The 22,717-nt window shown below is 36.9% G+C and overlaps 1 long non-coding RNA gene and 1 pseudogene across 1 annotated transcript; both read right to left on the bottom strand.

The window, feature by feature from the left end:
• Nucleotides 1-594: 594 nt before the first annotated feature.
• On the bottom strand, nucleotides 595-3,960 carry LOC132284440 (uncharacterized). The gene is made up of 3 exons (XR_009472275.1): nucleotides 3,826-3,960; nucleotides 3,157-3,707; nucleotides 595-1,209 (listed from the first exon to the last, which is right to left on the bottom strand). It is a non-coding gene; the product is annotated as an uncharacterized LOC132284440 (long non-coding RNA).
• Nucleotides 3,961-6,344: 2,384 nt separating this feature from the next.
• Nucleotides 6,345-22,717, bottom strand: LOC132281257 (probable LRR receptor-like serine/threonine-protein kinase At1g05700; annotated as a pseudogene).

Here is a 22,717-nt window from a genome sequence, read left to right as displayed (position 1 = left end):
CCATTTTCAAGGATTTTGAGTTAGCTTTCCAATATAACTAACCTCATCTTCAAACTCCATTCATGTTGGGAGTTATGATTGTTTTAGTAGAACAGTATCGGAATTTCCCTTGAACCGGGTAATGGTACTTTTGGGAATTCATAACCGATGACCGTAGAACTTCACCGAGTATCATGGAATGACTAGAATGATTGTTTAAAACCTTATTTGATTAGTTTAAGGATGGATTACCCTTGCACAATGTAAAATGATCATTTTACCCCTAGTGTGTCCTCGGGTTTGGTCAAGGACCGGGTTAGCGATCCGGATCCCCGGTTTGGGTTGTTATAAGGCCGAAGTTTGATGCTCCAATGATCCAGTGAGGAAATATTTCTTTTTCAGTGTAGGGTTCTCTATACGGCTAGGAGTGGTTTTGTTTCAAATGTTTTTTTTAAAAAAATGTTTTGATTAAATGTATATTTATTTTGTTTATATACTCACATGAATATGTATATTTTCGGAAGCTGTTTTGTTAAACCACCATGAAATTCTTGTTATGGTTTTTCCTGCTAGGACTTTCTGTTTCACCACCCTCCAGTTTCAGGTATCAAAGATGAACGTGGATTGTTAGATTCAGGCTTAAGTGGAAGAGTCGGCGTTGCAGGATTTATTTATTTATTTGGAGAATTTTGTATATAAATTGACGAAATTGATTTTGTATAAAAGAGGGTATTTTTTTTTTTTAAATCCTGGGTGTATTTTAATGTATTTGAATTTGTATAAATTGAGAATTTTATTAGAATTTTCGGGTCGTGACATAAAAAATAAAAAATAAATAAAAAAATCGGTCTCACTTGGCCTTAAAACTAATCTATCATGTTCCAACGCACAATACAAATAATATTCAATATTCCCAAAATCAACACATACATATAAAAAGAATCTCGTTCCTCCATCTCATCTAAATATGGAATTACCAATCCACTACCTAGTCCCATAATCCTTTATAAGGAATGCACTTTAATTACATTAAGTTACAGTCCATGAAATATAGCTAAAATTAAAAGTTCATAACTTACAACTTTATACAAATTAAATTAAAATTTTACAAAATAGTCAAGATTATATTTACAAAATATTAAAGTTCAATTACAAAAGATAGCAAAATATAGACATCCAATCCCGTCTACACTTGTGATGGATTGTCATCCGCTACCTCTTTCCCGTATCCTGAAAATATTAAAATAATGGGGTGCGCCAACCGCTCAGTAGGAAGTATCTAAGACACACCTCTTACGATCTCATGAACCCACATAAGAAATAGAATACAAGTGAACGGGATCATACCTCAGGAAGCAAGTAAAATAGTAATAATATCAACAAATACATACACGTCATCCGACTACCAAGTGTGCAATATATATCAATGATATGCCATGCTATGAAATGTCACTCCCCATTTTCGAAACAATACCATTCACCTTTCCAAACTGTTAGTGTAGTCCGACCCAAGGCTACTCCAAGGCGTCATGAGAGGAGGATTGGCTAATTATCCACGACTATAAGGCAACTTCAAGGCGTCGTATCCAGCTTAGGTAGCTCAACCACGCTAGGGTCTCTCCCTAGTCCCCTCTAGACCACACTAACGCCGCGGACCACTAGGCGACTCCTAGGCGTCCGGGTTTTCGCAAACACTTTTCGAAACTATTTTTCCCAAAACAATTTCTTTTGCTTTTCAAAACAACTTTTCTCTTTTCCCTTTCCCAATGGAATGCATGAATGTTCCATGGTACACAATTTCAATCTTAACAATGAAATCTCATGTAAATCAATAATTCTCAACAATATACATATACCTCATGCTTACATAAACAATTTAAACATATTGAACAAATAAAGGCATAAAAAAAAAAAAAAAAAAAAAAAAAAAGGTTATCACATCAACTTAAGGAACATGTAATTGAGCCAACTATTCGCATAATTCATATTATCATATAAAACCCTAAACACCATAGGTCAAATAATCAAATTAAACATGCTTATAAGCAAATTTTAGGGGGAAAATTCACAAGGGTTAAAAAAATTGGGTTAGAACACCCTTACCTCACAATTGAAGAGCAATCCCACCAAAACCCCCAATTTTCGAAATTCAAAAGGGTGGCCAAACGACATTTTGCTTCGATCAAAATGAAAGTCTCGTTGCGCTCGTCAACTTTGCCTTTAGTGGCAATGTCAAATTCTAAGTGAAAAGCTCTAGATCTAAGTTTAAATTAATGAAAACAAGAAAAGAAAAAAAAAATGTGAGGGAGATGAAGATACTGACAAGAGAAACAGAAAGTGGGGGTATGTAATGACTCCCTTAACATCCAACAGGTTCCAGGGCAATTTCTTTTTTAAAAAGTCTTTTACCATATATATATATATATATATATATATATATATATATATATATATATTTTCATCTCCCTCACATTTCTTTTTTTTCTTAGGTCGTTGAGTACGGAGATTTTATTTTGGGTTCATTGCATATCATGCATTATTCTTTTGTGCTTATATGTTATTTGTGGTTATGAATTGGTTGATGTGTGTGTGTGTACACACACACATCAACCAATTCATAACCACAAATAACATATAAGCACAAAAGAATAATGCATGATATGCAATGAACCCAAAATAAAATCTCCGTACTCAACGACCCCGGTAGCAGATTCTACCTAGGACTTTTCGGTAAAAAAAAAAAAAAAAACAAAAAAAATATGTCGAAATGACAACCAATGCATTTCCAAGAATCCTGAACTCAAGGAAATATCCTAAACAACATTCTGACACACCCGGCACACCCCACGGTGTCCGGCACGCAAAACGAGAAAAGACTAAAATACCCTCAAAAAATAAGAAAATGAAAAATGAAAAAAAAATTGGAACATCACATATTTTTCAACCGTTTTGCCTATGAAATGTTTACTGTCATTTCAGGCATTAGAAGGGCAAAATGGTCAGACATAGGAGAATCGGTTACATAAACCAAAACCTCAAGGAAGGTAAGTTAGATTATAAAATATGAAGTGATCTATGTGAAATATTGACAAACCTCATAGTGGTAAGTGAAATAAACCCTAGATAAAATTGATTCTTGCCAGTTCTAAAACATTCTTGACAACAAAAGTGGCTAACCTGACTTATTCATCGGTGGTTGAACCATAATCATAGCGCATAAAGAGGCCAAGTGATCGAACCAGAAGTAGTTTCATACATAGACTTATCCAAAGGCCTTAGCTCTAATGCTGATATGAATGGTGTTCCAAGGCCTATGTTTACGAGACAAACGTATATATAATCCGTGGAGGGAACATGTACGATCTCCGGCTCATAGGGAGTTGATGAATCGTCTAACATCATTGTGGTCCAGTAATCAACTCCGATGTACAAATCAAATTGGGGTATTTGATTTTTTGAATCATAGTTTCCATACATGAACCTGGCCCTTATCAAGTACGTGTTACCTTTGCCTTGTGCAGGTCTCAGCGTGTAGCAGTTTTTGGTTCCTTGAGGAAAACTTCTGACTTTGTTAAACTGTGGTGGGAGAAAATTAGTCATGAATTCAGGGGATATAGTCTTCCTCACACCAGTGTCTACAAAAGCTTCATCTGAAATATAATCTATTCCAGTTGTATCATCTTTGTAGCTGGTGCCTTCAAGTGCTCCACAATCTATGCTTATGAAGCCTAATATATAATATATATATACGGAGAGAGAGATTAGTTATATGCTTAGTGTTCTGACAATGAATAGATATATATATATATATATATATTGATGTATAAAGGAAGTGTGTCTGCATACCTGGAGGGACCTGTACATAAACCACAACTATTAGGGCAAAACAAGAAAGCAATACAAAGAGTAAGCACTTTGGAATCCACATATTTCTACTCAGATTCTTCATGAGACAAGAGGAGCTATGAGAGGTTTCCTTTTATGTGCTGCTACATATGTATGTCATAGGTATACCAATAAGCTGCATGTACGTTGTTGTCAAATACAATAATTGGATAAAGATATTTGAGCTACGTACAAGGAGGATGTCAGATAATAATTTGTCAAACCATATATTTGTGCCGAGTCGCAATACCGTTTGAAACCGGACTCTTCGACAGGGACTGCCCAAAGAATTATGGGGGTTAGGAGTTGCGAAAGGGAGGGGTAACAATAGTAGGGTTTTTCAAGAGTAATATTAAAATATCATGGGTATATAATAAAAATAAAGTGAGTAGGAATATATAATAGTTTTTTCGGCCCAAAGTTTTTGTCCATTTTCTTATTTTGAGATATCCTAATAAGTGTCTCACTTAAAAAATCGATGCACTATTTTTTATAATATTTTTTATAATATTTTTAAACTATTGTTTTGACATCGACACTTTTGTCTTTTAACAAGGATAAATTTAAAAATTTAACTTTATATCAATACAATAAAAAAATATTAAAAAAAAAATCAGTAGGGCCTAACTGAGTGAACAATAGGTCCGTACCTACTCATAATTTTATTACTATATTATTTTATTTTATATCTATAATTTCGTTACACCACAAATACAAATATTATATGAGGTACTGTAGGTAACACATTTATTTATTTATATATTTATTATTATTATTTTTGTCATTGTCAAAAAATTCATATATTTATTTTACTTTTTTAGAGACTTGAACCCTTATTATTCACTTAAAGGAGTTATTACTATATCAAACTATTCTTAGTAGCACATTTATTTAAGGTTGAAATATTTGTACAATACATTTATTTTAAGATTCAATACTATTACAATTTTATTTCAAGAATAAAAAACCTTTATCTCGAACTTGCAATCCCAATGTGAATGATGTTGAACCGATGTAAAATTTTGTTATATAATCAAGATGATGGAGATCGGAGAATAGACATTGACTCTTCTTAATTTTTAAACGACAGGCCTTATGTCGCTATTGTTATCGTAATAATAAGCACACAAATGTCAAGTCCTTTGGTTGTTGATAGCATTTATAATGAGTTCAACTCTACATTGAATATATTGGGAGCCACGAAGAGATAAAAATAAAAAATAAAAAAATGAAAATGAAGAAGAAGAAGAAGAGCATGCAAGCAATGATGTGATTTGAAGGGAAAAGGAAAAGAGGATCAAAATATTTAAATTTTACAGTGTTTTGCATGCAGCATATAAGATTTAAATCCGTAGCTCTTTTTTTAGTTACTATAATAAATTAACTAATTATTTGTTAATTACTAGTTGACACGCCTTTTTTTATATATAAACTTTAAACGTCAATTTCACACTAAATCTAATAATTCATTTATGTAATGGGAATGCTTATTGTCTTTTCAAATTCTACAATTGTCAATTGAACTCTTCTGTAAATACCTTCTGAATTTTAGAATTTTATATGTGCCATTGTCTCAAAATTTTAATCTATTTAGTTTTTTTATTTCTTCTGATTACTTTATTCTCTCATTAGATTTCTAATTTTCTATGTTAGTGCGTTTTTGCAGTCCCACCAATATATATTATATATGGGGAGGGAAAAAAACAACAGAGAAATGAAAGCTTGGATAATATCATCCGGTAGAGAGTGTCTAATCTGAAGGGCTAATTCTTGTCCAACGCGCTTGGATAATATCATCCGATAGGGCATCTCTAATATGAAAGGCTAATCCTTGTCCAACGCTAATTAGAGGGGTGTTCTTAATGTTTTGACTTTTGGGTGAGACTAATTCCTCCAGACACATGGCAAACTCCAGTGTCATGAAAATCCTATTGAGGTCGCGAATTCCGCTATCTTGCTGAAGTAACTTATTCAATTTGGAGAGAGAGAGAGAGATCACAGACACACTGAAGCCCAGTGCTTGGGTTCTTTGATTTCAAACCAACCTTCTATAATAAATTAGTCCTCTGCATTGCAAGAAATATATGATGGGAAATATAACATTTTCAATAGAATTGTTTCAGAAGAATTACATGTGTCTAAACAATGCAGGCAAACAAATATTGACGCTTAGAGATAATTTGAAGAGTGAGAGTAAACAAAGACTAACAGTTGGTTTTGCAAAGGACTCAATTGAACTAAGGCTATGTTTGGAAGGCATGGAATTGGATCTTTGGAATTGGAATCGAAGAAAAGTAACTAAGAAAATTGAACCAATTTTTTTTCCAATTTCAAGCTCCAATTCCATGCCGCCAAACACAAGCTTATTGACAATGATTGAAGAAAGAAAATGTTTCGCAACAACAAAGATACTTTTTGAATAGATATCATCTGGCGGCGGGACTTAGTCCACTCTCCAAATTCATGGATATCAGTCCAATTTAATCTTTTGATTCTGTTTCATGGCAAGCCATCTCCATTGCCAAACACTCCTTCAACTCCATCACCACGTAATTCATGGTTGGCCTTCTGGTGGAAGTGCGAGACACACAGCTCATTGCTAATTCTACAGCTTTCCAAACAGAATTGACATCAAAATCTCCACGCAGCCTCGGATCAGCTAACATCTTAACATCCCCATTTGCAAGCTTGGAACTAACCCATTGAATTATGTAAATACTATCATTGCCTTTTGGTATTGCTGCCCTGCCCGTGATCATCTCCAAGAGAACAATTCCAAAGTTATAGACATCACTTTTGTGTGTCAGCCTATTTGATGTGTAATACCTGCAATCCAAAATATATAACATTTATCCCAATCATGAAAAGTTCATATTAATGGTATTTTAAAGATAAATTCGTTTGTCTAATCCTTGTGTTTCTTAACATTTTAAGTAATTTGTGGAAGGAAATAAAATGATTTACACATGATTTTCATAGATGAAGACAATGTAACATATGGGCATTTTGGACGAAGAAAAAGTCTGAATAGTGATTTTTGTTGGTTTTGTAATTGGTTTAGAAATTTGTTGGTCAACCAAAATAGTTTTAAAATGTTGGTAGATTGACAAATACCAATAATTGACTAATAACATTTTAAACTTTAATAAACAAGATCATAGTTTGACTTGGTCATTTAATGAATGAACACGAGTCGAGCCTATTTTAACCATTTGACCTCAAGTTGCTTATTTCATTTGCAGCCCGGACTAATGTTATATAGGAGAAGGGAAATGCTTACTCAGGGTCAAGGTATCCAGGAGTGCCGGCAACAATTGTTAATACATGAGTGCAACCTTCAGTTGGAACAACTCTAGACAGCCCAAAGTCAGCAAGTTTGGCATGGAATTTTTCATTTAATAAGATATTGGTAGTCTTCACATCTCTGTGGATTATTGGAGGCTTACAACCATGGTGCAGATACTCCAACCCTTCAATTCAAGTCCACTTCTTATTAATTAGCTACACTTGCATCAAAAATGTAAAATGATATCATAAAAGGAAAAGAAATGGAATTCATCTGCTTACTAACCTAATGCTGCATCTACTGCTATCCGAAGCCTTTCTTCCCAACTCAAAAAATTTGAATTTCTACCTGCATCCATGAATTAGTAATTTAAATTGTCGCTAGAGTAGCATTGGTTGCTATTATTATCGGTTGACTTCTTGTATTCACAAATCCAAAGTATGCATACCTAATAGATGCTTTTCTAAGTCTCCATTAACCATAAATTCATAGATAATTCCCATGTTGGTGCCTTCATTGCAGTATCCAACTAGAGAAGTAAAGTTTTTACGATGAACGCTCATAAGAAGGTTGGCCTGCAACATAAAGCCACATTTAGTTCAAAATATATTGATACAAGAAGGTTCTTCTGCAATATATGAAGCCACATTTAGTTCAACATAAACTACTACCATACATTGATGAGCTCAACATAAACTACTTCATAAAAATGTCAGTTTAATTTGCAGGTTACCTCAGTTTGGAATTCCTTGTACCCTTGAATTGATGATTTGGAGAGCATCTTTACAGCAACTTGAGAGTCACCTACATAGCCATGGTAAACTGTTCCAAATCCTCCTTCCCCAATAACCATCTTGAAATTGTTTGTAATACTCACGACCTCAGAGTATGTAAATTTTTTATTCTTTACCACCAAGGATGATCCTTCTCTTTGGTTTGTTTCAGCATCAACCTTTCTGACTACTGAGATCACATCAAATTCAATAAAAATATTTCAATTGAGAAAAACTTTTACTATAGAAAATTAATTGTGATTTAGAATTTTCTGTGTTCAATTATGGGGATCATGGTTCTCATACCTTGTTTTCTCCTTCTTATGATCCATAAAGCAGCCATAATTGCGATTAATAGCACGGAAATGGCAACAACGGATGCTACTATTGGAACAACTTTGTTCTCTTTCTTCTGTTTGCATGGAACAGATTGACAAGAATTTGTGTTTTCGCCTTCACTTCCATTGAAGCTGTTTTTAACATCAATGTTAACATTATTTTTATCATTATTCATAAATGTTAATCGCATCATATACTATATTGGCTATAGCTATTTATAACTTAAGGATCTAACAACAATGAATTGTGGAGATATTTCATGATTAACTAATTCAAAGATAAATAAAACAAACAAATTTTTTTTTTTCCAGTTAATTCCACCTACACCCCATAACCTTTGACCATATCCCACTGACACCCCCTCTAGATTTCAATATTCCACCTACCTCCCCTCTATGTGAGGGTCGTTTATTTTACTAACAGAACTGTGTGATTTTACAATTTTACCCACCAATTATATATTAATATTTAGGGCAAATTTCTTGAAACCCCCACTACTATCATTTTTTGATTATACACACCCAACCTACTTTAGAAAACCCCTAACATTATGAATTTGATCACATTGCACCAACTCTGTGATTAAACGACGAAACTAACCTTCTGATATACCAAATCATTTAAAAAAACAAAAAATGGTATTTTGCCAATTACAAAAATAGCCTCTCCCATTGCCAGAAATTGGTAAAGTTTATTTTACCCCTTTCATAAAAGGGTGTCGAATCATAATGTGGAAAAAAATGGAGGACACGTGTCAATAGCCTATTGGCTAAATAGGCTGTTGACTTGTAGTTTTTTTTTTTTTTTTTTTTTTTTTTTTTCAACTGGGTATCTTCTAACCCTCCCCCCCTCTCTCGCTGTCCAAGCCGCCAACGATGTACAATGGTGAGATCAGACAGCGTAGGGATAACATGACGACGGTGAACTGAGACCAATAAACAAACGACAAACCCTCGACCAACAACCAAAAAATCAAACGGCGACACCCCGACCAGTCACTCGGTGACTATGGTATACCGACAAGCATAACCATCCACCAACAAAATTGAAATGGCGACGGCAAAGCTTGCACATAGCCATCGCAAATGATTTGGTGTTAGCATTTCTCTCTCTATTTTGCCAACGTGAATGTGACGTTACCGATTTTTTTTTTTTTTTTTTAATTACTGGAATTTATTTGATTTTCTAAATTATTTTAATCCTTGTCTCGTTATGCGTGCCATGCGGGGCTCGAGGGGCGTTTTGGTCAATTGTTGAGTCGAGGGTTTTAGTAGGTTTTTTTTTTTTTTTTTTTAATCATTATAAGTCAATTAAAAGCGACGGTGTCATTTTTAGAATTTTTGGAGGTTGGCACGATTTCCGGACTTGGGAACTTCTCCCGGTTTTGTCATTTTAAGAAAGGGGTATAATGGACATTTCTCATATATATGTATATATCTATATCTATATATTAGAGGTAGATATTTGTGGGGTAAGAATGGCATTTCATTAAAGGAGGAGGGACATTATAGTAACTTAGCTTGATTTAGAAATTACACAAATGGTGACACTTGGCACAATCTTGGCCATGGAAGATGCAAGACCACTTTTCTAATTTTCGGACACTATTCCTCTCTCTCTATCACTTTCTCTAACTCTCTTTATATCTATACATAAGCACACAATTATGTCTTCTAAGGAAAAACTTTGATTTGGAGAGTTTAAGGTAAGATTTTGAGGGAAAGGAAGAAGGGATGATGGAGAGCTTGGCATGAGCTTTCATTAGAGACCAAAGGTGCAAGGGCTTAGAGGATTTTGAAAATTGGGGCATTTCTTCTAATTGAGGTAGAGTTTGTCTAATTGTCAATTTCCTTGGAATTGGTAGTTAATTAAATGTCTTTCCCTCCTTTGACATGCCAATTTGATGTTAATTGAATAATGAAGATTTTAAGGTTTTGGTTGATGCATAAACTTTGTCTAATTAATGTGTTTGATGGAAATTAGTTGTTTATCTTGTGTATTAATTTCAATTAACATGCTATGAAGTTGCTATATGGTGGATTATCTCTGTTACTCTTTGTATAGTCATCTTGATGTATGTAGAAGCATGTTTAAGGGTTGGATTATCTTGTTATGGTAGTGAAATTGCTTATTGGATAATAAAAGCATGATAAGAATTTGAATGGTTGAAATCAAAATATTTCATGTGCATGTCATGAGGGTATTGATGGGTATAAGAAAGGTGAGGGTGTGAATGTGATGTGTGGATGTGTGGATGTGTGGAGGGGTGAATGAAATGTGTGGGTGTGTAGGAGTGTGGAAGTGATGCGTGGACATACGATGGTATAGACGGAATGTGTGATTATGTGAGGGTAGAGTGTGATGTGTGATTGCATTGGCATCTTGTGCATAGCATTGAATATGATGGTGTGTGAATTATTTAAAAATTGAGGTGTCGTATGTGAATCACTCACATGATCCCCGTCTCTTTTTCTTATTCATTGCTTGTAAGGCATGTAATTATTTACCATGCTTGAGGAGATGCCACTTAGGTATTCTCTACTGAGCCTTGTGCTCACTCCTCTACTTATTATCATTTTTCAGGGATTGAAGATGAGCCGGTGAATAATATACATCCATGAATATCAATGTAGATAGGACTTCACTTTTATTTATACCAAAGCTATGTAAATTTTGGCCATAGAGGCCTTACTCTTGTATTTAATTCCTTTGAATTTTGTATAAAATGAGACTTACGTAGTTCAGTCTTTAAATGATGTATTGGAATGTGTTATGTATCCTACAAAAATTTCGTTATCAATATGTATTATTCTTGCAACATGTTAAATGATTGGATTCATTTTGTATATGGTTTGTGTGTATTTTAAGTAATGTGCGGCAAATTACGTAATAACGTGGTTGTTGTACTCGAATTTATTGTTGAAATGTATTAATTTTGTACGTAAGTGTTGTGACGTGGGTGGTTGAACGATCAAAAGTTGGTGTATAGGGGTTACATAGGACAGTGGAAAGTGGGAGTGAAGATTTTCTAGAACCAGTCGACCGGTATCATGGCAGTGGGTTTTCCCACTGTTCATATCCCAAACCAGTCAACGTTTAAGGAGTATACGTCGACTGGTTCTGCCTTTTCATGTAATTACCAATTTAAGTTCTTAATATTACACTTTGGCATCATTTGAAGTTGAAATTAATTATTTTTATGACCCAATTAAATGCCATAATTATATTTTTGCCCCAAAAGGACTATTTTACCCTGAACCTCATTTTAATTATTATGTGATGCAAGTAAATGGCCATATTACCCTTTGAGTCTCAAATTATAAAATTGGGCCAAATTACCATTTTGTCCTTTTTGGAACTTGATAATTAAATTTAACGTGAAAAGACCGTTTTACCCTCGGATGATTTTGGGTCGGGTAAGGACCCGTTTAATGATCCGGATCCAGAGGAGTTGGGTCGTTACAGAATGGTATCAGAGCTTTAGGTTCGAAAACCTAAGGACGACGAGTAGGGTTGACCTAGAAGAGTTAGAATTGGGTTTGACGACATTGCATGCTTATGTGATGATTAATTTTTGGTTCAAAAACATGACTTATTGCTACGTGCTTATGTGCTTACATGTTACTATGTTTAGTGTATGTCTCCGTATTCATTGCTCATTAAGTTTATTAATTGTTGAATGGAAAAGCATGATCAACTATTAATGTTAAATGTATATGTGCAGCTACTTATATGATTAAATTTGTCTAAAGCATGCTTGATTTGCTACATGTTTAATTGTTAATTGTTATTGTTGATGAATGAATGCTTAGTTGACTACGTGCTTAATTGTTAAGTGTAATTATAATTCAAAGCATGTATATGAGTTCTTATTGTACGTAATTGAGCACGATAGATATGATCCTGTTTTGGGAAGTAGTTGTACGTCTAGATTCGTGTTGTGGTCGTTCATCCATTAGGGAGTGGATGTTCGCGTGATTAGTTTGTTTTGTTGTTGATGAGTTTAAGGTTTCGGGACAGTGTTGTATATTGAGTTGCGGAAAGTTTTGATCCACGTAAGTGAGGGGCTTGATCACTTCTATGTTTCTAAACGTTTAGTTCTTATCGAAATAATAGTGTGAGCACCGTAGCTCATGGATTGAGCTACTTCGTGTATTCTTGTTGATCGTTTGGTTGTCATTGTAGAACCGTGTTTAAAGACTACGTGAAGTGATGGACTCGAATGAAGTTGGACAGCGAACAGGTGAAGGGCCATCCCAACCAGAAAGGGTTTCGATGGGACAGGACCGAGGAAGAGAGGTGTATAATAATCCACAAGTACTAGAGGACGAAGTTCTGGTGGCAAGGGCGATAGCTTCAGCCTTTCAGAAAATTGTAAGTACCACAGTTCCTCAAGTGGTACCACAACCGGCTATTCAGCCGCAGAAGACGGAGATGGAGCGGAATCTTGAATATCTGCTTCAATTTAACAAGCTTATGAAAGTAACATTTGAAGGAGGTCCAGATCCACTGGTAGCGGACGATTGGTTGGATGAAGTTGAAAAGTATTTCAGGGCAATAACAGTGCCCGGTGATCGGTTGAAGATCACTTTAGCTACGTACAAGTTTGTTAGTAACGCGGCAGCATAGTGGAAGACCATGACTAACGTGCATGATATTGACAGTATGAGTTGGGATGCATTCAAAAGTCTTTTCTTTGAAAAGTATTTTTCGCAAACGAAGAGACGAGAATTGAGGACGCAGTTTGATAGTCTCAAGCAAGGTGACATGTCAGTAACAGAGTATGAGAATAAGTTCACTTCTCTCTCACGTTTCGCTACGGAAGTGTTAGGGAATGAGGAGGAGAAGACATGGCGTTTTGTGTACGGCCTAAACCGTTCTATTAGGCTGGGGTTGACACTTTTGGGGTTAAAGAATTATTCTGAAGCGGTTACGAGAGCATTAATGGTAGAAGCAGAAGCCAAGGATTGGCGAGAGAAGAGTGGTACCGTGGGTTCTCAGGAACGAGGTACGAGTTTGGGTACTTATTCCAGAAGTCGGGATAGGAAGAGGCACAAGGATGTTTCATTGTTTACTCAGGAGCAGCAGACGGCAAGTGCTACTCCTATTATTGGTGTTTCTTCAGAGCCTTCTAGGACAAGCTTAGTGTGTTATCACTGTAAGCAGCCAGGACACCGCAAGGCGGAGTGTCCTCTTAATAGACCTAGTTCCGGAGTTTGCTTTCGATGTGGTCAGTCGGGCCACATAAAGAGTGATTGTCCACAGAGGAGATGAGATATTATTGTGATTGATTCTTATGTAACGGGGGATACCTGTGAGATTAGGCAGTTCCCTGTGCATAGTTGTGCTAGATGTAATGGGGGTTACCTGTGAGTTTTGTAACGGGGGGTTACCTGTGACTGTGGTAACGGGGGATACCTGTGAGTCGTGTCGGTTGCAACGGGGGACACCTGTGAGCCGGCATGTATTGTAACGGGGTTTACCTGTGAGTCGTGTCGTATTGTAACGGGGGCTACCTGTGAGTCATGTTGTGTTGCATGGTTGTCTGTGAGTCGTGTCGTGTCACATGGTCACCTATGAGTTGTGATGCATTGTCGTCTATGAGTTGTGTTGCACTGTTGTCTGTGAGTCATGTCGAGTTACACAGTAGTTTGTCAGTCGTGTTGCATAGTTATTGGGTAGTCATGTCACATCATCATATGTGCATTTTGTCATGTTGTTGTCAGTGCATCGTGTCATGTTGTAACGGGGGATACCTGTGAGTCCGGTACAGTAACGGGGGTTACCTGTGACTGTGTAGCGGGGGATACCTACGAGTTCTGTAACGGGGGTTACCTGTGATTGTGTAATGGGGGATACCTGCGAGTTTGGGTGTGACAGGAGGTACCTGCACACAGTTGTTCTGGTAGCGGGGGATACCTGCGAGTTTGGGTGTGACAGGAGGTACCTGCACACAGTTGTTCTGGTAATGGGGGCTACTCGTGAGTTTGGACAGGTGCCCGTGCACTTTATGCAGTGTCGGTTCATCTGTGCCAGGATGGTGGACATATCCCGTAGTGTGGTTCCGGACCGGATGATGTTGATGATGCTTAGTGTGGGCCCTTGGGGCAGGATATAGATCAAGTAGTTTTGTATGAGTTTTAAGTTGTGATGATGTATCAGTTGTACCCGTTAGGTATTAAAGTAATGATGTATTTGTAGGACTATATAAGTATTCCAGACAGTTTTATCAGATAATGATGTGTATTTTGAGCTCTTATGTAATGGTTTCGATGATGGATTAATGACAGAAAGGTTTTAGCTACCTTAAAGGTTATTGATGTAGTGGTTAGCATTGCCTAGTTGTAACTATGAATGGAATGTTTGGAATTTCACTTGTTAAGGTTCTGTTTTGGACAGGGTGGGACGCGATGTCTTAGGAATCGTTGTTTAGCCCTAGTGTTTGGGAGAGGGCACTGCCCTCGTTTGCATATGGATGTTAAGTGTACAAGTTACAGATCGCGTTGTTTCGTCTCTGTTTAGATCCTCCTTCTTGGCATAACTTATGCAAGGTATCGATAGATATGTATTCTGCTTTGTTGCGATAGTGGAACTTAATCTTCTTTCTTCTTATGTTGGTACTGGCAAGGACTTTTTTGTTTGTGAGTTTTGTGTATCCATGTAGGGGTTGTGCGTTCTAGCGAACGGAAGGACCTTGTAGAGTTCCCTCTTTTATTAAGGATTCCGAATGAAGGTCTGATTTTAATCGTTCAACTTAGCTCCATGATAAGAGGTAAAGTCCTTAGTTTTGTGGGATTCGTTTCGAGAGGTTGTGATCGATACGGCGTGAGACGCGACTTGTTTACTGGTGTGTACGTTTTCTTAGGGTCTTAGAGTTAGTGATAGTATCTAGTAGTTGTGATGTGACTTGTGTGTTGAGGATGGTTAGACCGTGTGTCTAGAGTGGACATAGAGATTGGTGTGTGGGTGTACTTGAGGATTGGACCTGATGACAAGAACGACATTAGTGTTGAGGTCGGATGGACGATGTGAATGGCCTGGCCAACCATTTCTCTGATGTCAATCTTTCCTTAACATAATGTTGGGTCAAAGGTCAAAGATCATTGATTTTAGTATGTTTAGTGACAGTTGGAGTACGGTGTTATGCGTTGCGTACGTGTGGTAGGACGAGCTCGTTTTAGAATAAGTCTTATTTAGGGTTGATGGTATTCTTTGCACATATTCAGGTCATTTGTTATGGATGGTGGTGCACTTGGTATGGGACTACGTGTCTAAGGAGTTTCAGTTGTCAGATTCCTTGATCCTTGAGCTATGCTGATGGGTTGTTTTCCCAGGTACCTGATGGTACTTTTGACAGGTCAGATGGTTCTCAGTGGATGGGACTCGGTGGGGTCATGGAGTTGGTTGGGGGCTAGTTCCATGTGTGTATGCAGGTGGTGGTAAAGAGTTTTGTTCGGCACTGTGATACCTTTTTCGTTCAGTTGGTTGTCGTGATGGAAAGGTCGCATGTGACTGTGGTCATTGTTCAGTCGAGATTATGTGGGGTCACAAGCATAGGGTTGCGAGTGACATAGAACGTCGGATTCTTTAGATTGGGATTTTAAGGTATAACGTGTTGCGTGGGGTACTCGGAGACGTACTCCGTTTTTGTATCCTCTCGTCTTTCTCTTGTGAGGAGGATTGATTTCGGGGACGAAATCTTTTGAAGTTGGGGAGATTGTGACATTACCGATTTTTTTTTTTTTTTTCGTTTTTCTAATTTCTGGAATTTATTTGATTTTCTAAATTACTTTAATCCTTGTCTTGTTATGCGTGCCACGCGGGCCCTGAAGGGCGTTTTGGTCAATTGTTGAGTCGAGGGTTTTAGTAAGTTTTTTTTTTTTTTTTTTTAAGCATTATAAGTCAATTAAAAGCGACGGTGTCATTTTTAGAATTTTTGGAGGTTGGCACGATTTCAGGACTCGGGAACTTCTCCTGGTTTTGTCATTTTAAGAAAGGGGTATAATGGACATTTCTCATATATATGTATATATTTATATCTATATATTAGAGGTAGATATTTGTGGGGTAAGAATGGCATTTTATTAAAGGAGGAGGGACATTATAGTAACTTAGCTTGATTTAGAAATTACACAAATGGTGACACTTGGCACAATCTTGGCTATGGAAGATGCAAGACCACTTTTCACCCTTTTCCCTTTTAATTTCGGACACTATTCCTCTCTCTCTATCACTTTCTCTAACTCTCTCTATATCTATACATAAGCACACAATTATGTCTTCTAAGGAAAAACTTTGATTTGGAGAGTTTAAGGTAAGATTTTGAGGGAAAGGAAGAAGGGATGATGGAGAGCTTGGCATGAGCTTTCATTAGAGACCAAAGGTGCAAAGGCTTAGAGGATTTCGAAAACTGGGGCAATTCTTCTAATTGAGGTAGAGTTTGTCTAATTGTCGATTTCCTTGGAATTGGTAGTTAATTAAATGTCTTTCCCTCCTTTGACATGCCAATTTGATGTTAATTGAATAATAAAGATTTTAAGGTTTTGGTTGATGTATAAACTTTGTCTAATTAATGTGTTTGATGGAAATTAGTTGTTTATCTTGTGTATTAATTTCAATTAACATGCTATGAAGTTGCTAAATGGTGGATTATCTCTATTACTCTTTGTATAGTTATCTTGATGTATGTAGAAGCATGTTTAAGTGTTCGATTATCTTATTATGGTAGTGAAATTACTTATTGGATAATGAAAGCATGATGAGAATTTGAATGGTTGAAATCAAAATATTTCATGTGCATGTCATGAGGGTATTGATGGGTATAAGAGAGGTGAGAGTGTGAATGTGATGTGTGGATGTGTAGATGTGTGGAGGGGTGAATGAAATGTGTGGGTGTGTAGGAGTGTGGAAGTGATGCATGGACATACGATGGTATAGACGGAATGTGTGATTATGTGAGGGTAGAGTGTGATGTGTGATTGCATTAGCATCTTGTGCATAGCATTGAATATGATGGTGTGTGAATTATTTAAAAATTGAGGTGTCGTATGTGAATTCCTCACATGATCCCCGTCTCTTTTTCCTATTCATTGCTTGTAAGGCATGTAATTATTTACCATGCTTAAGGAGATGCCACTTAGGTATTCTCTATTGAGCCTTGTGCTCACTCCTCTACTTATTATCATTTTTTAGGGATTAAAGATGAGCCGGTGAATAATATACATCCATGGATATCAATGTAGATAGGACTTCACTTTTATTTATACCAAAGCTATGTAAATTTTGGCCATAGAGGCCTTACTCTTGTATTTAATTCCTTTGAATTTTGTATAAAATGAGACTTATGCAGTTCAGTCTTTAAATGATGTATTGGAACGTGTTATGTATCCTACAAAAATTTCGTTATCAATATGTATTATTCTTGCAACATGTTAAATGATTGGATTCATTTTGTATATGGTTTGTGTGTATTTTAAGTAATGTGCGGCAAATTACGTAATAACGTGGTTGTTGTACTCGAATTTATTGTTGAAATGTATTAATTTTGCAAGTAAGTGTTGTGACGTGGGTGGTTGAACGATCAAAAGTTGGTGCATAGGGGTTACACAGGACAGGTGGGAGTGAAGATTTTCTAGAACTGGTCGACGTATAACCCAAACTGGTCGACCAGTATCTTCATAGTATGTTTGAGCATTTCACGTCCCTAACCAGTCGACGGTATCCCAAACCAGTCGACCGGTATCATGGCAGTGGGTTTTCCCACAGTTCATATCCCAAACCAGTCGATCGATATCATGGCAGTGGGTTTTCCCACTGTTCATATCCCAAACCAGTCGACGTATAAGGAGTATACGTCGACCGGTTCTGCCTTTTCATGTAATTACCAATTTAAGTTCTTAAAATTACACTTTGGCATCATTTGAAATTGAAATTAATTATTTTTATGACCAAATTAAATGCCATAATTATATTTTTGCCCTAAAAGGACTATTTTACCCCGGACCTCATTTTAATTATTATGTGATGCAAGTAAATGGCCATATTACCCTTTAAGTCTCAAATTATTAAATTGGGGCAAATTACCATTTTGTCCTTTTTGGACCTTGATAATTAAATTTAACGTGAAAAGACCGTTTTACCCTCGGATGATTTTGGGTCGGGTAAGGACCCGTTTAATGATCCGGATCCAGAGGAGCTGGGTCATTACAGTGAAGCTAAGAGTTAGGTACAAAAGCTTTTCCGGTTTAATCATCGTTCTAAAACTCACCGGTTGGATGAAGCCACCGTTGCTAGGATAAGCGGTGGCAATCTCGGAGGAAACCCCCTTCAACTATACCTCGGATCTTTTCAGTTCTGACGCCGGTGGGTTGGTCATGAGCATCATATGTGTTGTGTGTAAATATATTTATATACCAAGAGAACGCTCCCTTTCTACGCTCTTGTTCTTCAACAACGGACGATATCGTCGACTAATTAAACCTCTGGCTGGTGATAAAAAGGGAAAGGTAGTGAATTGCAAATATGTGTGTGTGCGCGCGCGTGAGAGAGGGAGATATTTGACTGTTGAGATGGTGTTACGTTGTTGCAGGTGGTGGTCATGGAGATTTGTATGTGTTCTTGCTTAATTGGGTTGAATTGCATACACTAAAAATTAAAGGTTATAATCATCGAATTTTTGTCCCAATTCGTGATTTTGGGTCTCAAGGTGTAAGTGGTGTTAGGGCTTCTCTTTGATTCGGCGTGGTGGTGGAGAAGAAATCGGCATCCTCAAGATTCCCAGTGGTTTGCTAACTTAAATGTCACCAAGGCTATTTTTTTTATTGGCAAAATATCAATTTTTGCTTTTAAAAATGATTTAGTATATCAGAAGGTTAGTTTCGTCATTTAATCACATCATTGATGCAATGTGATCAAATTTCATAGTGTTGGGAGTTTTCTAAAGTAACGTTTGGGTATTTGGTCAAAAAAATGATAGCACTGGTTCATGAAATTTGCCCTAATATTTATAAAATTTTAAAGCAGAATCGAAAATTCTAACCTAACCCCCCTCTTTCTGCAGGCCCATTTGCTCTCTCTCCTCTCTTCTTCTGATGTAGTGTACTCTCTCTCTCTCCTCTCTCTACTCTGCGGACCCATTTTTGGTATAGAGTTTGTAACAGACTACTCTAATGGTGGTGAGTAGTGATCGGTGGTGCTTTAAACGACGATCAGTGGTGGCGATTTGTGTTTTTCCTCTGCCATCTCTCTCCCTTCTCTTTCCTGCGGCCGGCGCACCATCAAGCAAAGCAATCGGTGACGGGGATTCGTCGGGAGCGAAGGGATTGACGGAATCATGATGTCAGCCATGAATTCGGAGCAAGCTCGGTCTCTTGGTCTCTGCCGTCGTCAACCCCTCCATCATCACCCGCCTAGCACATAAACCACCATCTGCATCCAAACCTCCATTAGCACCATCCACAATCACCCTTTGCAAACAACACCACTAGCAGACCCAAGATCCAATTGCAAAAACACACACACACGCACGCACACACACACACAACCCCATCCCGTCATTATCCCAAACCCCAGTTCGAAGAGCTGATTCCACATCCCCTTGATCCGATCCACTATATTCTCTATTCAAATCCAAATCACTAATCCTTTAGAACGAAATCATTAATCCCCACATTACCCGCACTAGATTTATTACTTTTCCTCTTTTTCTAGTGAGATATATACACAAAGTGCACAAATATATATATATATATATATATATATATGTATTTGTATACACATATCATATATGCAAACAGGAACAAATACATAAAAGAAGAAAAGCAAAAAGGGCAAAGAGCGAGCAACATCCAAAGTCTCTCTCTGACCTTTATGTTCATCACACCAACCGCCATTCCTTTAGCTTAAAGCCTCAATCCGTTAAGAACCATTGCAGTGACCCCAGTGTAGTCATTTAGAGAGAAAAACTAACACGGTAAAAAGGGAGATATGGATATGTTTGTTCCAGTGAAATGAAGAGTTAACAACTTAAGGGTAGTTTTGTAATTCCGTACTGGTCAACGAGGTTAATAATGTTATCTTAGACATTAGAAGAGTAAAATTGACCTTTTAATAAATTTCTCATTTTAACATCAGCACACACCATTAATTGCTTAATGGCAGAGGTAACTTGTTAGGTATGGTTAAAGGTCAGGGGAAGTACGTGGAATATTGAAACCTAGGAGTGGTGTAGGTGAGAAATGATCAAAGGTCAGGGGGTGCAGGTGGAATTAATTTTTTTTTTTTTTTCTCTCTTCATTCTCGAAAGCACCTTTGGCACTGAAGAGGGAGTTTATTTAACATTTTGGTACCTTAGGTTCATGGTTTTTAAGACGAGCAAACCTCAATGATAACGATCCATTCCTTGACCTTGCAAGTAGCTCTGCTGGAATTGAACCAGTGAAGTTGTTTCCACTCAAGTTTCTGAAAAAAGTGAGCAAACATGACCTCCATTTTTAATCCAACTAAACTTATAATTTGAGTCCCATTCCCAGGTAACTTACAAGACTTTTAAGAAAGTCAGTTGTGAGAGAAATTCAGGCACCATTCCAGTTAAGTTGTTGTTCGACAAATCCCTGAAATAAGAATAGTTTGGATTAGTTTATTTCTATTGTAAATTGAATTTGTATTGCATATACCATTATAAGTTAGACATCTTAGTTGTTAATGTGAGACTAACTTATATACTTACAAAGATTGTATCATTGTGAGATTGGACATGTCAGGAGCTATCTCCCCGTCAATCCGCTTGATGACAAATTCCTAATTACAAAAGTTTTTAAATTTGTAAGTGAGAGAGTTACGATAAAAATAAAAAATAAAAATAAAAATAAAAATAGAATGGTTATTTTAAAGCATACACTTACAAAGATATGATCCTAGGGGGATCAGAACCATCATAACTACAAGTGATGCCAACCCAGACATAATCTTCAGGGGCACATGGATCTCCTTGCCAGTTTCTTTTTAGTCCATACAGTGATTTGATGCTCATGATGGCAGCAACTAAATTTCCAAAAATATATGCAAAAAAGCTTGAACATGAGAGGAAAGGTACAAAAAACGAGACTGAAAAAATAGATGTTGCCAAGGCGTACCTTCTTTGTCAATTGTTTGTAAATGTAGAAGTTGTTTCACAGTAAAAACCTCGAAGGCGTTGATGATGGGTGGAAGGGTTGAATTATCGGTTTTGTTGAGTGAAATGCCAAATATTGAACCACTCTCAGGTGTTTTGCTGTATATTGTTGTTGTGGATAGATAGAAGGGAACAAGATTTGTATACCATAGTTTCCCATTCAAATAAATGTCGAATTCTCTGGACTGGTTGGGTTGCAACATTTCAACTTCAGCAAAGTGCAAATAGATTTAAAGGTTATCTGTGACGTTGTTAGGCTCCCACCAGAAGTACAATGATTCATTGGAATCTATTGGCATCACAGCGGTGCTCATGACAATAGATGGTGGCTGGAATAGGTTGGAGCCTAGGGAATCAACAGTGGAAGAGGTACTTAACGTCGTTGTGGTGTTACCCAAGGTAGAGGGCTTCCATATCCGATCATAGACATCGTCTTTGTACCTAAGAGAGAGATTAATGCCATAGCAAATTGTTTAATTCAGTACATAGAAATAAAAAGATTAGAGATCTGATTCTTCCTAATTCCTAACCAAAAAAAGACCTCAACACAAAAATGTTATACCTTACAAATTGATCAGTTGTTGAACCAAAATCCAAACGCCCGAAGAGGTTTAGTGATCCAAATGTAGTTGCATACATAGAATTATTTAACGGTCTTATCTCTAATGCTGATATAAAAGGCGTTCCAAGGCCTGTGTTTATGAGACAGACATGTACGTAGTCCATAGAAGGAACATGTGTGATCTCACTCCACATGATAGTGGATGCATTATCCACTTTCACTGTCCCAGAAATCAGCTCCTAGGTGCAAATTAAACTCTGGCAATAGATTTTGAGCATCATAGTTCCCATACATGAACCTTGCCCTTATCAAATATTTATTACCTCTTCCTCTTGCAAGTCATGTAGTGTAGCAATTTCTGGTCCCTTGAGGAAAGCTTCTAACACACAAGAACTGCTGCCCTAGTGTGTCACTCTTAAATTCGGGGGATATAGATTTGCCTACACCAGTATCTACAAAACCTACATCTGAACTATAATATAACCCTGTTGTTCCATCTGTGTAGTTGGAATCTTCAGGTATTCCACAATCTATGCTTATGAAACCTAACACATATATAGACAGACAGATTAGCTATATGTTTAGTTTAACAACAATATATTGATTATATTGATATTTCAAGAAAGTGTTTGCGAACCTGAAGGGACCTGTGCATGAACCACAACTATAAGGGCAAGACCCCCTAGAAATGCAAAGAGGAGGAGTTTTGATATGCTCATCAT

The sequence above is a fragment of the Cornus florida genome, unplaced genomic scaffold (assembly GCF_030987335.1).
Source record: "Cornus florida cultivar Cherokee Brave unplaced genomic scaffold, ASM3098733v1 CherokeeBrave_3.0.0_Hap2_Chr11, whole genome shotgun sequence".
In the NCBI taxonomy this organism is placed as follows: domain Eukaryota; kingdom Viridiplantae; phylum Streptophyta; class Magnoliopsida; order Cornales; family Cornaceae; genus Cornus; species Cornus florida.
The sequence above is the reverse complement of the archived record's forward strand: the minus strand, read 5'-3'. Positions and strand labels throughout refer to the sequence as shown.